General features: G+C 39.6%; 1 protein-coding gene across 3 annotated transcripts in view; it reads left to right on the forward strand.

Moving 5' to 3' along the window:
• Efa6 (Exchange factor for Arf 6) overlaps positions 1-14,288 on the forward strand; it is a 62,090-nt gene that overhangs the window by 782 nt on the left and 47,020 nt on the right. The window lies entirely within an intron of this gene.

Consider the following 14,288-nt stretch of genomic DNA (forward strand, 5'->3'; position numbering starts at 1 on the left):
GTTATCGTGGACGATACGTGTCCGCTGAGAATCCTGCGAATGCACGAGCCTCAAAATAACGCCCGGTGTATATCGACCCGTGTTATTATCGCGAGCACCCTCTGTCGCCCCCGTCTGTTTCTTGACCTCTGATTACTTTTTATTCTCACACTTTGCGAGCCGTGCCGTGGTGCTTCTTGTATGTATACACTCGTTTTAACGTTGAGACGGTACAGGGATGCTGATTGGCTGGGTGGGATCGGTTTAACGGCCACATTCCAGCCTGTCGGTCGATCCCTCTGTTCGCCTGCTCTCTCCTTTCCTTTTTCTCTGTCCTGTTTCCTGGGGAACGTACCCCTTCTCGACGATCATACGAGGTGGAAAATTTGAATCGTAGACTCGGGGGCTTTAGTACGTTCGCTCGATCAAAATCTTTCGTTTATTCGGTGAATTATTTTGCACGGTAGTGAGCGCGGTAGGCTTCCCTGGAGAAAATGGCCGTGTAGGGGAAAGAGGCCCCTCCACTCGTCGGTTTTTAGTTGACAAATTTTCGAAGTTGTAAACTTAGTGCAACTTCAGAAATTTGAAGATTAAAATATTTCAAGTATACATATTTTCCCTAGTTTTTCTATGAAGGAAATTGCATCCTAGTGTGCATAGCTGCGTTACGCGCTTTATGGTTGTTTACGTGTTACCACCTGCTCATCTTGAGCTATGGCAATTTTACTATTTTTTTAAAGCTATAATTATAATCCTATACACATTCACCTTTGCATTTTGTATCGCGAACAGATTGATTTTTATTCTTTAAAACTACTTGTTTTAAGCAAGCGAATCGTAAAGCGACCGACAATTTTTTGCGCTACCTTGTAATCTTCCAAATTGAAACCTTTCTCCCTTCTATCGGCGGTTTTTAGTGCAGAATAGATCGATTGCTCTGTCGGAACTGGTTTTCGATTCTCCTCGTGAGAATGATGCGAATTTCAAATAGCGGATGCGGAATAGATTATTAACCGTCGTACGAACCAGTTTCTAACTGGCTGTGGGTCTTGATATGCTCGAAAAGAGAGAACCGTCGAGGAAGTGGCTTAAAGGTCATTTCAGAGTGTTACATCTCCGCTAATCATCCAACAATTTAAACGTTGATTGTAGTATCTAGATTAACCACGTTTTTAGATACGTACACATACGTTATTTATAGATTAGCTTCCTTTGGTTACATGGAGATTTCCTTACGTTTGGAACGTGCCAGAAACAAGCACAGTAGGTTCCTGTTATATGGCCTTGAATCGGGGTCGAGGGAGAGGGTTGCTGTTGAAACTTCGCAAATCCAAAAATTTTAAAGTTTATAAGTTTAATAATGTGTTATCGTATTCGTTGACCCTAAACAAAACTATGCGAGGCTTTGAAATTGATACGATCTCCATGGATCTCTATGCGCCTACAATGATGCACTGTAATCAAAGCGAGTGTGTCAAAAAGTATTCGCCGCGCATGCGCACAACTTTTTGTGTCCTGCATAACTGTCATTCGCGAGAAGAATTCGTGTAACAAAGGAGCGGCCAGTCATTACGCGCGATTGGAATGTGTCACTGTGTGATCATCTCCTTTTCTCCTTTACTTTCTACATTTTCAAGGCTTTATCGCAGAAATTGATCGACGGAAATAATTAATAACAGTCGCTTTACTTCCGTCTAATATTTTTGTTATCTTCTCATTTGTCTTCGACGAAATAGGTTAGGTCATTTACTCGAGTTTCTTTCACGAACATAAACTTTTACCTTTATACCCGCAACTGTTCGAGAATATGCATTACATTGTAGGTTACACAGCACACAATATATTGCCACGGGTTTAACAAGATAAAGCTAGATCCGTGATCGCAGTTTTGCATAATTATCGCTAACATTCGCATGTAACTCGTTCGGTATTTTCTCCGCGCGTATATTCGAGATAAGTTATCGGTCGGTTCAATTTATTCTGTTAATCGGTTTGGGGCTACCAGCAAAAACGAAATTCAGTATACTGGTTATTTCCTTTTAATTAATATGGCAGTACCGTGGTTCTTGAAAGCAGGCTAGGTCACTGTATCGGTAGCCACTCAAGATTCATTGTTCGACCGGTACAAAGAACGCGTAATACATTTTGCATTGTTCCTAATGAGCCACGCGGAGGGAGATTGAATTTTGTGAATCGTTTTTTGTTTTCCACAGAATTGTAGCAGAAGTCAATTTCTGCTTTCCTTCATTACGTTTATCCTGCTCCTGATTCATTTGTTCGATTTGAAATTATTCGAACCTCGATCGCGACGGCCGATATTCGATTTGCGCGCGTAATTTAAATGTACATGCAGTCGTGTTATCGAATGCCCTTGCGAAAACAGTCCGGACCAAATACGGTCAGATTCGATACTCGCGCTTCTGGTGTCTTTTTTTCTCTGTCAAGAAGATTCCTCGATTAGCCAGTTTTAATAATTGGTCGGCGGAAAAAGGTTATGCAATAGCGTTGCGTGATAACGAACAGAAGAACTTGCAGTTTCTTGGGGATTCAAGGAGCACGCGAACCCGACAATTAGTTGAACCGCGCGTACACGTCGTCGAATTTCGTCAATTTATCGATCGATCGCGCCTCCTTGATAACCGTAAGACAAATGCACCCCCTTCGTTACGATAATTAAAGCCCTCGAAGCATGTGTGCGCGCCCGTAATCTCCTGGATCTTCGTGACTAACGCTCGAAAAAGAGCCAGACGAATTGAACGTGACTGATGGCATTGTAAATTGTACAACGAATATTTTGGGGCGTGCAGCGTCGTGATAATTTATTGCTTGCCTTTATACACGGATCAATAAACTTGCGCGCATCTGTGTAATTATTAAACCGATTTTCGGTCAACATTGTAGAATTTCTATCAAGAAAGAGAACCGAAAGAGCGTAGGAAAATCTTAAGAGGTGTTATACGAGCTGTAATACCGAACTGTAATATTAATAATTTACAATAGGAACCCATAATGTAGGTCAAGGGTTAAATCCAATTTTTCTTTTCTCCATTAGATACAGTCGTTGCGCCAGACAACCTGCGAAATCGAATCTGAGACGGCGTGCCATTTACCCGTTGTTTCTGCAATATCAGACTGATGTTACGTCAATGCTATCTTACACTGTGCGGTTCTTATCTGACGTATAAATTTCCGCGGAATTTCCACCTGGTAATATGATCTAAATCGATCCTGATCAAAAGTAGAGCGTTGCGTATTACTTTTTCCACCGCACTGCTCTTTCTTAACATACTATAATTCTATAAATAAATTCTCTCATATTTTCTATTACTGTATAGAAAATCAGTCACTGTAGCTTAAAATTAAGTTAAGTTAGAATTAAGATAGATAGGTTAGATCTTAGGTTACATTCAATTGGAATTATATTTGCTTTCGGTTAAATTGGGATTAGGTTAGAATCACATAGTTAAGTTAGGATTCATTTGAATTATGTTGCTCTGGGTTAGGTTAGGCTAGATCAATGTGAATTATTTTGGGTTAGGTCAGGGTTAGATTTGGGTTAGGCTGGGGTTAGGCTGGATTTTGCTTTATGTTAGGTTAGATCAAGGTTAATTATTTTGGGTTAGGTCAAGGTTAGGTCAGGGTTAGATTTGGGTTAGGATGGTGTTAGGCTGGATTTTGCTTTAAGTTAGGTCAGATCAAGGTTATTTATTTTGGGTTAGGTCAGGGTTAGATCAGGGTTAGGTCAGGGTTAGGTTTGGGTTAGGATGGGGTTAGGCTGAATTTTGCTTTAAGTTAGGTCAGATCAAGGTTAATTGTTTTGGGTTAGGTCAGGGTTAGGTTAAGGTTAGATTTGGGTTAGGCTAGGGTTGGGCTGGATTTTGCTTTAAGTTAGGTCAGATCAAGGTTAATTGTTTTGGGTTAGGTCTAAGTTAGGTTGCGATTAGATTTGAGTTAGAATTAGATAGTGGTATGTTAGGTCTGATTTGAATTGTGTTTGCTTTGGATTTGGTTGAAGTTAGATCAAGTTTTGTTAAAGTTACATATCGTGTTGGTTTACGTTAGGTTTGGCTAAAATGATTTTTAGCATTCAAATCTCACTACGTACTATCGGATTCGGTTAATGGGTTTGTCAATATGTTAGCGATATTATCGATTGCATCTCGATGTCGATATCGTTATCCGTAACATCCCGATGTTCGTTGAAAGCATTGTCGAGAACATCGAAACGTTATCGATATCTATCGAAGCGATAATGCAGCGAATAGGTTTCGGTGGAAACGCGCGAGTGGTCGATTCGCGTTGCCGGCGAAAAGAAAGTTTTCCGTGTTAACGTCCAAGGGCGTTTCCTGTACTCGTTCGCGGATTCATGGCGCGAGCACGCGCGAGAATGCGACACAAGGAGAATCCGCCGCGGTGCGTTCTTAATGGGTTCTCGTAACTTGCATTTCATTAGCACGGATAGCGGGCGTGCCACGGGCTCGTTTCGCTTCCATTTCTTTGCTTCTTTCCCTTCGTGACCAAGTTCCACGTTGCCGTTTCCCGAATCCGCCGCGTTTCCTCTTGTCCGCTCGTCGAGAAGGGGGTCAATGGCCAGCGAGATACATATTCTTATTTCGCTAAAAGGGCCGCGGTCAAAAGCCGACTTTTACTTAGTAAACGCGGATGAAAGTCGACGGATCATTATACCAGCTCTCTTCTCTATCGGTCGCTTTCCAGCCATGTAACTTTTTCAAATTAATCGACCGCCTCTTTTTACCCGGTTACTCATTCGACACAATATCGCTTCTGGTTTACGTATACCGTTCCACACTTTCGATGCTTTAAGTGGTTTACTCTGTACAGAACGATAAAACGATGCCACTCTATAAAAATAACGGAAACGGTGGCTTCCTTTGTGCTCCAAAGATTTGCAAAGTTGTTGGAGAAGTAAGTGCTTTGCGGGCTAAAAATAACGCGTTTATCCAACGTGAGAGAGAGGAACGATAAAGCATGTAGGTAATGGCCCATTTTGCGTGCAGTTACTTGTTTAACGATTTAGGGGTAGATGAATCGTTAAATTAGTAGATCCACGCATTCTTCAAAAATTAAAGTACTTGTATACTTTTTTACGCGTTATCGATATCAAATACTCGAAGTGCCTAGATTGCAAAGCAACCGTATCTCGATTAATAGCGCAAGGTTTACCCGGGTAATTCAAATTGTGGCAATAACTCCGACCATCGAAACGCGGCGTTAACTATTCCATTACCGGAACGAGATAACACCAGGGAAAGCACGTTGATCGTCTCCAGAATTTCCCGCGAGCGATTATTTTCTCCTCGTAATAAATTATCCTGGGACACGAAGGAAACAACGGGAGGGAAACGTCGGTCGCGGATTGAAATCTCGAAAGCGTGCTGGGCTCGTCGGTGCAGCTCGCTTCTGGACTCTTTGTGTAAACTGCTTTTTCGCCCCGAAGGCACGGAACGATCTCGAGGAACGGTCGAAAGGGTTGTTTATACGGCAGAGAAAGAGAGGAAACGAAACATAGAGCCGTTCCGTTTCTTGCACAGACGTCTCTCTCCACCTTCGCCGGTTTGGCACGAGACCGGAGTGAATAACAAGCAAATGACATTTGAAAAACGCAACGGGACGCGTTGCTCTGCATTCTGAGCGTGACGAGCGTAACGGAGCTCGCAACGCACAGGACGTCTCACAAATGGTGCTCGAGGATGAAATCGAAAAGTCTCATCGTTTCTGATGTTTAGCTTTTGACTTATGGCTATTTGGGCTGTAAGGTGCTGTTAGGGATAATAGGGGATGTGGGATTTGGGGATGTGGATTTGGGGAGGTGGGATGTGGGATTTGGGATATGTGGAATTTGGGATATGTGGGATTTGGGATATGTGGGATTTGGGATATGTGGGATTTGGGATATGTGGGATTTGGGATATGTGGGATTCGGGGACGTGTGGGATTCGGGGACGTGTGGGATTCGGGGACATGTGGGATTCGGGGACGTGTGGGATTTGGGGCATGTGGGATTCGGGGACGTGTGGAATTTGGGATATGTGGGATTTGGGATATGTGGGATTTAGGATATGTGGGATTTGGGATATGTGGGATTTGGGATATGTGGGATTTGGGATATGTGGGATTTGGGATATGTGGGATTCGGGGACGTGTGGGATTCGGGGACGTGTGGGATTCGGGGACATGTGGGATTCGGGGACGTGTGGGATTTGGGGCATGTGGGATTCGGGGACGTGTGGAATTTGGGATATGTGGGATTTGGGATATGTGGGATTCGGGGACGTGTGGGATTTGGGGCATGTGGGATTTGGGATATGTGGAATTTGGGGCATGTGGGATTTGGGGACGCGTGGGATTCGGGGACGTGTGGGATTCGGGGACATGTGGAATTTGGGATATGTGGAATTCGGGGACGCGTGGGATTCGGGGACGTGTGGAATTTGGGATATGTGGGATTTGGGGCATGTGGGATTTGGGGACGCGTGGGATTCGGAGACGTGTGGGATTTGGGGACGTGTGGAATTTGGGATATGTGGGATTTGGCACACGTGGGATTTGGGACACGTGGGATTTGGAACACGTGGAATTTGAGGATGTGAGATATGGGAATATCTCATTTGGGACATGAGCAACATAGGGATGTAAGATTTGCAACATGTGGGATTCGAATATGTGGGACATACAGTCTAAAATTTAGAAGTATAGGATTCAGACTTGTGGGATATAGAATAGACCATTTATTTTGAGACACTCTATAAAGCAGCACCTCTCGGAAAAGAATCACTGAAGTAAATATCGTGTTATCTACGCCACTGTGAATAGAAACGGCATTCGATAGTAACGCGGCATTTTTCCGATTTCGTTTCACCGTGAAACCGTTAATCTTGGGGTCCTTAACCTGCTGCGAGTTGTGCTTCCTTTTTTCGAAAGAGCTTTTTCCAAACCCTCCAGTAAATTCAAGTAAACTCGCCTTGATTTCTTATGTAAATGTGAATGCAGCGTTATTCACGATCAGATAATCTTTTCAAGTTATTGATATTAGGAAAATATTTTCAGATGTTACACTTTCTGGATGGCATCGAAGTGTGTCGGTCTTCCTTATTAACTGTTGATTGAGGGCCTCGGTGCAGTTTCTGTCCCCCTAATATCGCATTCCATGCTGTGCATACATTAGCTGATTGTTATGAGTCTCTCAAATTTGTAGGCTTTGATAATTCGAGAAGGTTAGGCTACAATTTAGGAGTTTGAGGATTTGGGAGTTTACGAATGTGTGTGACTGAACATATAGCAACTTCATAGCTGAAATTGTTCATAGACTACGTCACGAAGTAAAATAAGTGCAAGGGATTATAAGACCAGTTATCAGAATTACTTCGAAGGTATCTAAAATAAAACTGTTCCAATTCCCTTGTAAACAAGGTACTCAGACGATAGAGTATTGTTAGCAGATAGTATTAATTTCGTGGAGGATCAGTGTTTCCTTAGGACAAAAGCTTTTAGCTTAGCACGGAAATGGGTGCGGCGATCTTACAGGTACATCACGCGAATGTTACTCAGGGCTGTATTTTTCGAGTAAATACTCGGGGTGCTTAACTTCTCCTGGGAAAATGGAAAAGTGCAACTTACCCTCGATATTTATGCCATGAAAGTTCTACGCTACTTTCTTCACGGAAAATACCACCTGTACGTCTGAAAGATTCCCAAGTTTCAATATTTCAGGGTAAATAATTGGACCGTTTATTTTGAAACTGGTGTAAGTCCATTTGCACGAATATACATTGTTTTAGTTAAATCACATAAAAGAAATTTGTATAATCAAATTATATATTGATCAATTAGTAAAAAATTGCTGAATTGTCAGTCTTGATATAATTAACCTATATTTTTTCATTGACGTATACGTTAACATTTAATTTTCTCAAAATAAATGAAAATGCACTTACACCACTTTCGAAATAATCCAATTCTAATTAGGAAATTGATCTGCATTTTTATTTAAATTATATAGACTTTATTAAAGTTCTTAAATAGTCTTTTAGTGCAGAATAGCAACTATCAGCATACTAAGTTACTGAAATAGTCTCGTTCAAATATAATTGGATGTATGTTAAACAGCTCGTCTGTATAATCGTTCCCGTTTGCTGTGAATAAATTGAATAAATCTGATATCATTGAGCGTGTCGCGTCGAATCTGTTCCAAACTGATTTAACTGGTTTTTGAACGATTGCTGGCAAAATGGCTGATCGATATTGTCGATAAAATTAATTTTAAAGCCGTGGAAATTATTTTAGAGTAAATTGATAATTGTAATTATTGATTATATCGATGCTTCATTTTCAATTAATATTCCAATTGTTTCTCAAAGTAAAACTATACACATTTGTAATTATGTTGCAATTGGGTCAATATCGCAATTATATCGATACAATGAGACGCTTCATTTGCAAACATTCCAACCTGATTATCGAAAATATCCATTTGCAGCTAAAGAAATTAAAACTGCATAATAAATATCATTGTGCATATTGTTCCATTTTCTCCACCGACGGAGATTCAACTAATGTTTGCTTCGATTTTCATTCATTATCATCAATTAACATAGAAACAACGTTCGGAACAATACAGTTCGAATCAGTGCGACCAGCATTCAATGGCTCGTTCTTAAATTTTATTCAACGGCGCCGTTCTTCCTGGCTGAATTGTTGTTCTGGAAATAATACCTTTCGAGATTACACACACGATAACGCGTAACATTGTAAACACACTTATTAGACCTACTGTTTCGCTAAACGTTTGTGCAATACACGGTATAATGGCTGCTGGTGTCGGCAAACACATCGTTCAAACGTTATCAGGACCGTGGCCTCGTCACTTTAGACCCCACTGTTAAATTATCTTTGCATTAATCCTTCGACTATTTCAACTATGTCTACAATAGTTTTATGTTTAAATGTCAAATGAAGAAACTAGACTTTGGGATTCGTGTATGAAAAGTTAAGGCAAGTTTGAGTGTCAAATTTAAGATAGGAGGACAAAGTTCAAGGGTCATATGTATATAAAATAGAAGGAGGAACTTCAAGATTCATATTGTATATATAAAATAGAAAGACAAACTTCTAGACTCATATTGTATATATAAAATAGAAAGACAAACTTCAAGATTCATATGTATATAAAATAAAAAGACAAACTTCAAGATTCTTATGTATATAAAATAGAAAGACAAACTTCAAGATTCATATGTATTATATATTAAATAGAAAGACAAACTTCAAGATTCATATGTATTATATATTAAATAGAAAGACAAACTTCAAGATTCATATGTATTATATATTAAATAGAAAGACAAACTTCAAGATTCTTATGTATTATATATTAAATAGAAAGACAAACTTCAAGATTCATAAGTATTATATATTAAATAGAAAGACAAACTTCAAGATTCATATGTATTATATATTAAATAGAAAGACAAACTTCAAGATTCATATGTATTATATATTAAATAGAAAGACAAACTTCAAGATTCATATGTATTATATATTAAATAGAAAGACAAACTTCAAGATTCATATGTATTATATATTAAATAGAAAGACAAACTTCAAGATTCATATGTATTATATATTAAATAGAAAGACAAACTTCAAGATTCATATGTATTATATATTAAATAGAAAGACAAACTTCAAGATTCATATGTATATTAAATAAAAAGACAAACTTCAAGATTCATATGTATATTAAATACAAAAACAAACTTCAAGATTCCTATGTATATTAAATACAAAAAGAAACTTCTAGATTCATATTGTATATATAAAATAAAAAGACAGACTTCAACATTCATATGTATATTAAATACAAAAACAAACTTCAAGATTCATATTGTATATATAAAATAGAAAGACAGACTTCAACATTCATATGTATATAAAATACAAAGACAAACTTCAAGATTCGTATGTACATAAAATACAAAGACAAAGTTCAGGATTGAAATACAAGAAAGACGAAGTTTAAGATTGAAATGCAAAAAAGAAACATAAAGTTTAAAATTTATACAAATCTCACAACTAGTGTATTCCTTGAAATGAGGAGTAGCTGACGTGATTCTGAATAAGATTTTCCTTTGCAAAATTTCTCTGTGATGCTTCGTTTTTGAATTATTAAGGAAAAGCACGGACCAATCAGAGCGCGAGGATTGCGCGCGCTCAGCCGCTAGGTTCGAAGCTGTAGCTCTCGCGTCTGCGCACGCGTATAATTAAAATCAGCTCAACTAAAAATTTTAATCTGCAGTTAATTATTTAGTTATGTTATAATAGTTATTATTTTAGTTACGATCCTAATTTATCATAAAATTCCAATAACCAATAATAAATTTGAGATTCGTTAGCTGAACATGAATGATTTGCATGAAGTTCGAATTTAATTGTCGGCACATCGGTAATCGTATTAAATTAGCACTAGCGGATACGCATAACTAAATGTTACGAAATATCTCCGGTTACATAAAGGAATGCTTATCGACCGTAATAACGGTAAAAGACATAAGCGTTTGAATCGTAAGCGAATCTGAAAAATGCGATCCATGATTCAAGGAAGAGATACTTGCCTGAGGGCTTGGAAAAAAAGGACGATTGACCCGACAGCCACATAAATTCGAATCTTTGACCCTTCTTCCCGCGTTAGCTCGATGGCTGCTTTACGAGGTTGAATCGATTCCAATTTGGGTCGGAATATAACGCCATTTACCGACTTCGCGACAACCTCTTCTCTCTTGCTCCAGAAAAATCGACTCCCGGAAAAATCAGAATGTTGCTGCTTAAGCTAAATATTCCATTTATTCTAGATTACTTTGAAAACTGACTTTAACCCTTTAACCCTTTGATATAAACCTTACGAGTGACGATGCTTACGACGCTCTTGGAATTTCAACACAGTAATTTTTTTCTCACAGCGACGCCATATAGCAGAGAAATAATAAATTCATTTAGTCAACATAAAACTTTGCTATCTGACAACAGTAAAACCTTCCAGTGAAAAACAAGATGTGTAGTAAAATAAATTGAAGAACACAGCTAAAATAAAATGTTCAGAGATTTTAATGCCGAATTACCCTGCAAATTCAGACGTGAAGTTAGAAATAATAAAGCAAGAATCAACAGTTCAGTATGCCTCCCACGTATTAAAATCGATTCGAAGGTAAAATTCTCGCGGAGAGATATTTCGAACATCCCCGGTTGATTTATGCGGACCGGAATCCTCCGGCGTTGAATTATTCCGCCGCGTAAGGATTTCAGGAAAGCATCCACCGGAAGCGTGTTGCTCCTCGTCGTTGCACTCTGATCTCGCTTTATTTTCTTACACAAAGTAGAGCATCGATTCCGGCCATCCAAGCCGATTTATACTTCTATCCGCAGAAGGGTACGAAAGATGAAGGGTACTTTGGCACCTGAGGAACATCGTACGACGATAACCGTCTCGTTGGCGTCGTCTGACGTCTTAGCAACCTCGAGCCTTCTCGATTCTCGTCGATAAGAATCGATTGCTCGGTGGGGTGCTAATCTTTCTTTCCTTGGAACTTTCACGAATTTTCGAGATCTTGTTTATCTTCCTTATTTGTATTTTAGTCGAGGTTTATTCTTTTACTTATTTCGAACTTTATTCGAGGGTTAACCTCTTGCTTGTTCAATTTTATTCGAGGATTCTATCCTCTGGTCTGTGCAATTTTATTCGAGGTTTCTTTTACTTGTTTCTAATTTTATTCGAGGGTTATTCTCTTGTTTGTTCAATTTTATTCGAGGATTCTATCTTCTGGTTTGTGCAATTTTATTCGAGGTTTCTTTTACTTGTTTCTAATTTTATTCGAGGGTTATTCTCTTGTTTGTTCAATTTTATTCGAGGGTTCTATCCTCTGGTTTGTGCAATTTTATTCGAGGTTTCTTTTACTTGTTTCTAATTTTATTCGAGGGTTATTCTCTTGTTTGCTCAATTTTGTTCGAGGATTCTATCCTCTGGTTTGTGCAATTTTATTCGAGGATTCTTTTATTCTTTTGTTCGTAATATTTCACACAATTTTTGTTCGTAATATTTCTAGAGAGAGTGGTTACTTTTTACATTTTCAATTCAACGACCTTGTTAGGATAAAAAAGAATGATACAAAATAACAGATGAAAGTAAAGTAAATAGAATGATAAAAAAGTGTCTGAATGAAGAGATCCAGAGAAATCTAAAGCGAAGGAGGTATAACATGAATCGGTGGAGGTACGATTTCGATGGAGAGTGCGCATGCGCGTAGCGTACCAATATGGCGGTCGAAATGAGTAGTTTCAAACATATGAATTTATAATAAAATCTAGTAAAATGGAACAGTACAATTGTTAAAAATATAATATCAAACAAAAATAAATGCAAACGTACACTTTATACTGAATTATTTATTAAAATTCGTTAATTTTCGAATTTCGTAAGAATCTTGAGAATTAAAATCGTAAGATCGTAAGAATTGATCTAGTCATCATAAAATAGTTTGATTGTTGAGACCAGCAGCTTATTCATGACTCGACAAAAGATGTATTAAACCAATTCATCATCGAACAATTCTTTTCTCCGCCGGCTTAACAAGAGCCATAAGAAGTATTAATTAAGAATCGTTTTTATCGACGAAGGAGGTCGTCGTTAACGTTCCATCACGATTTAACGAATACGGCTTATACGCAGAGGAAAAGAGGGTGAAACAGAGAGAGAGGAAGAAGCAAGGAAGCAAAACCATTATGTTGCTTTAACGTAACGTTGGAAATAGGTTAAGGACGTTAAGACCAACCGTAGTGCTACCTCCATCCCTACGAAAATGCAATTTTCATACCGAAAAAAGTGTACTCTGGAAAAATTCAAAAATTCACCTTATCAGCCATAAAGATAATCTTATTCTCTATTATCGTTTATTACGGTATAAATCTCTTTGATCGAATTTTATCAATGAAGTTACAGTATTGCGTAACAATTTGCACATGTACACATTTCATCGCATAAAAATATCACTGACAGCATTTATAGAGCTTGAAGTTCAAAGAAAGCTTTGGGGTCATTAGGGTCCCAACTCTGCAAGGTCCTAACACTCCAGGGTCCCAATACTTAGGGTCCCAACACTCCAGGGTTCCAATACTCCAGGGTCCCAACTCTGCAAGGTCCCAACACTCCAGGGTCCCAACACTCCAGGGTCCCAACACTCCAGGGTTCCAACTCTGCAAGGTCCCAACACTCCAAAGTCACAACACTCCAAGGTCCCAACACTCCAAGGTCCCAACACTCCAAGGTTCCAACACTCCAGGGTCCCAACACTCCAAGATCCCAACACTCCAAGGTCCCAACTCTGCAAGGTTCCAACACTCCAAGGTCCCAACACTTCAAGATCCCAACACTCCAAGATCCCAACACTCCAGGGTTCCATCACTCCAAGGTCCCAACACTCCAGGGTCCCAACACTCCAGGGTTCCAACTCTGCAAGGTCCCAACACTCCAAAGTCCCAACACTCCAAGGTCCCAACACTCCAAGGTCCCAACTCTGCAAGGTTCCAACACTCCAAGGTCCCAACACTTCAAGATCCCAACACTCCAAGATCCCAACACTCCAGGGTTCCATCACTCCAAGGTCCCAACACTCCAGGGTCCCAACACTCCAGGGTTCCAACTCTGCAAGGTCCCAACACTCCAAAGTCCCAACACTCCAAGGTCCCAACACTCCAAGGTCCCAACTCTGCAAGGTTCCAACACTCCAAGGTCCCAACACTTCAAGATCCCAACACTCCAAGATCCCAACACTCCAGGGTTCCATCACTCCAAGGTCCCAACACTCCAAGGTCCCAACACTCCAAGGTCCCAACACCCCAAAGCCCCAACACTTCAAGGTCCCAACTCTGCAAGGTCCCAACACTCCAGAGTCCCAACACTCCAAGATTCCAACACTTCAAGGTCCCAACTCTGCAAGGTTCCAATACTCCAGGGTCCCAACACTGTAAGCTCCCAACATTCCAATGTCCCAACACTCTAAGGTCCCAATACTCCAGAGTTCTAATACTCCAGGGTCCCAATACTCCATGGTTCCTATGTAGCACTATTAAAATGGTTAGTTATCAGATCGCTGTTGGTCAGCCATCTTGAGGTATGTAATCATTCGATCTCAGCTGTAATTGCACGGTGCTACTTTGTAATACTTTTATGTCATGAAAGCAGTTTTTAAATCTGATTTGTCGTTCGAGACTGGTTTCTAAGACATCGGTATTTTCCACAG

This window comes from Megachile rotundata, chromosome 13 (assembly GCF_050947335.1).
Source record: "Megachile rotundata isolate GNS110a chromosome 13, iyMegRotu1, whole genome shotgun sequence".
In the NCBI taxonomy this organism is placed as follows: Eukaryota; Metazoa; Arthropoda; class Insecta; order Hymenoptera; family Megachilidae; genus Megachile; species Megachile rotundata.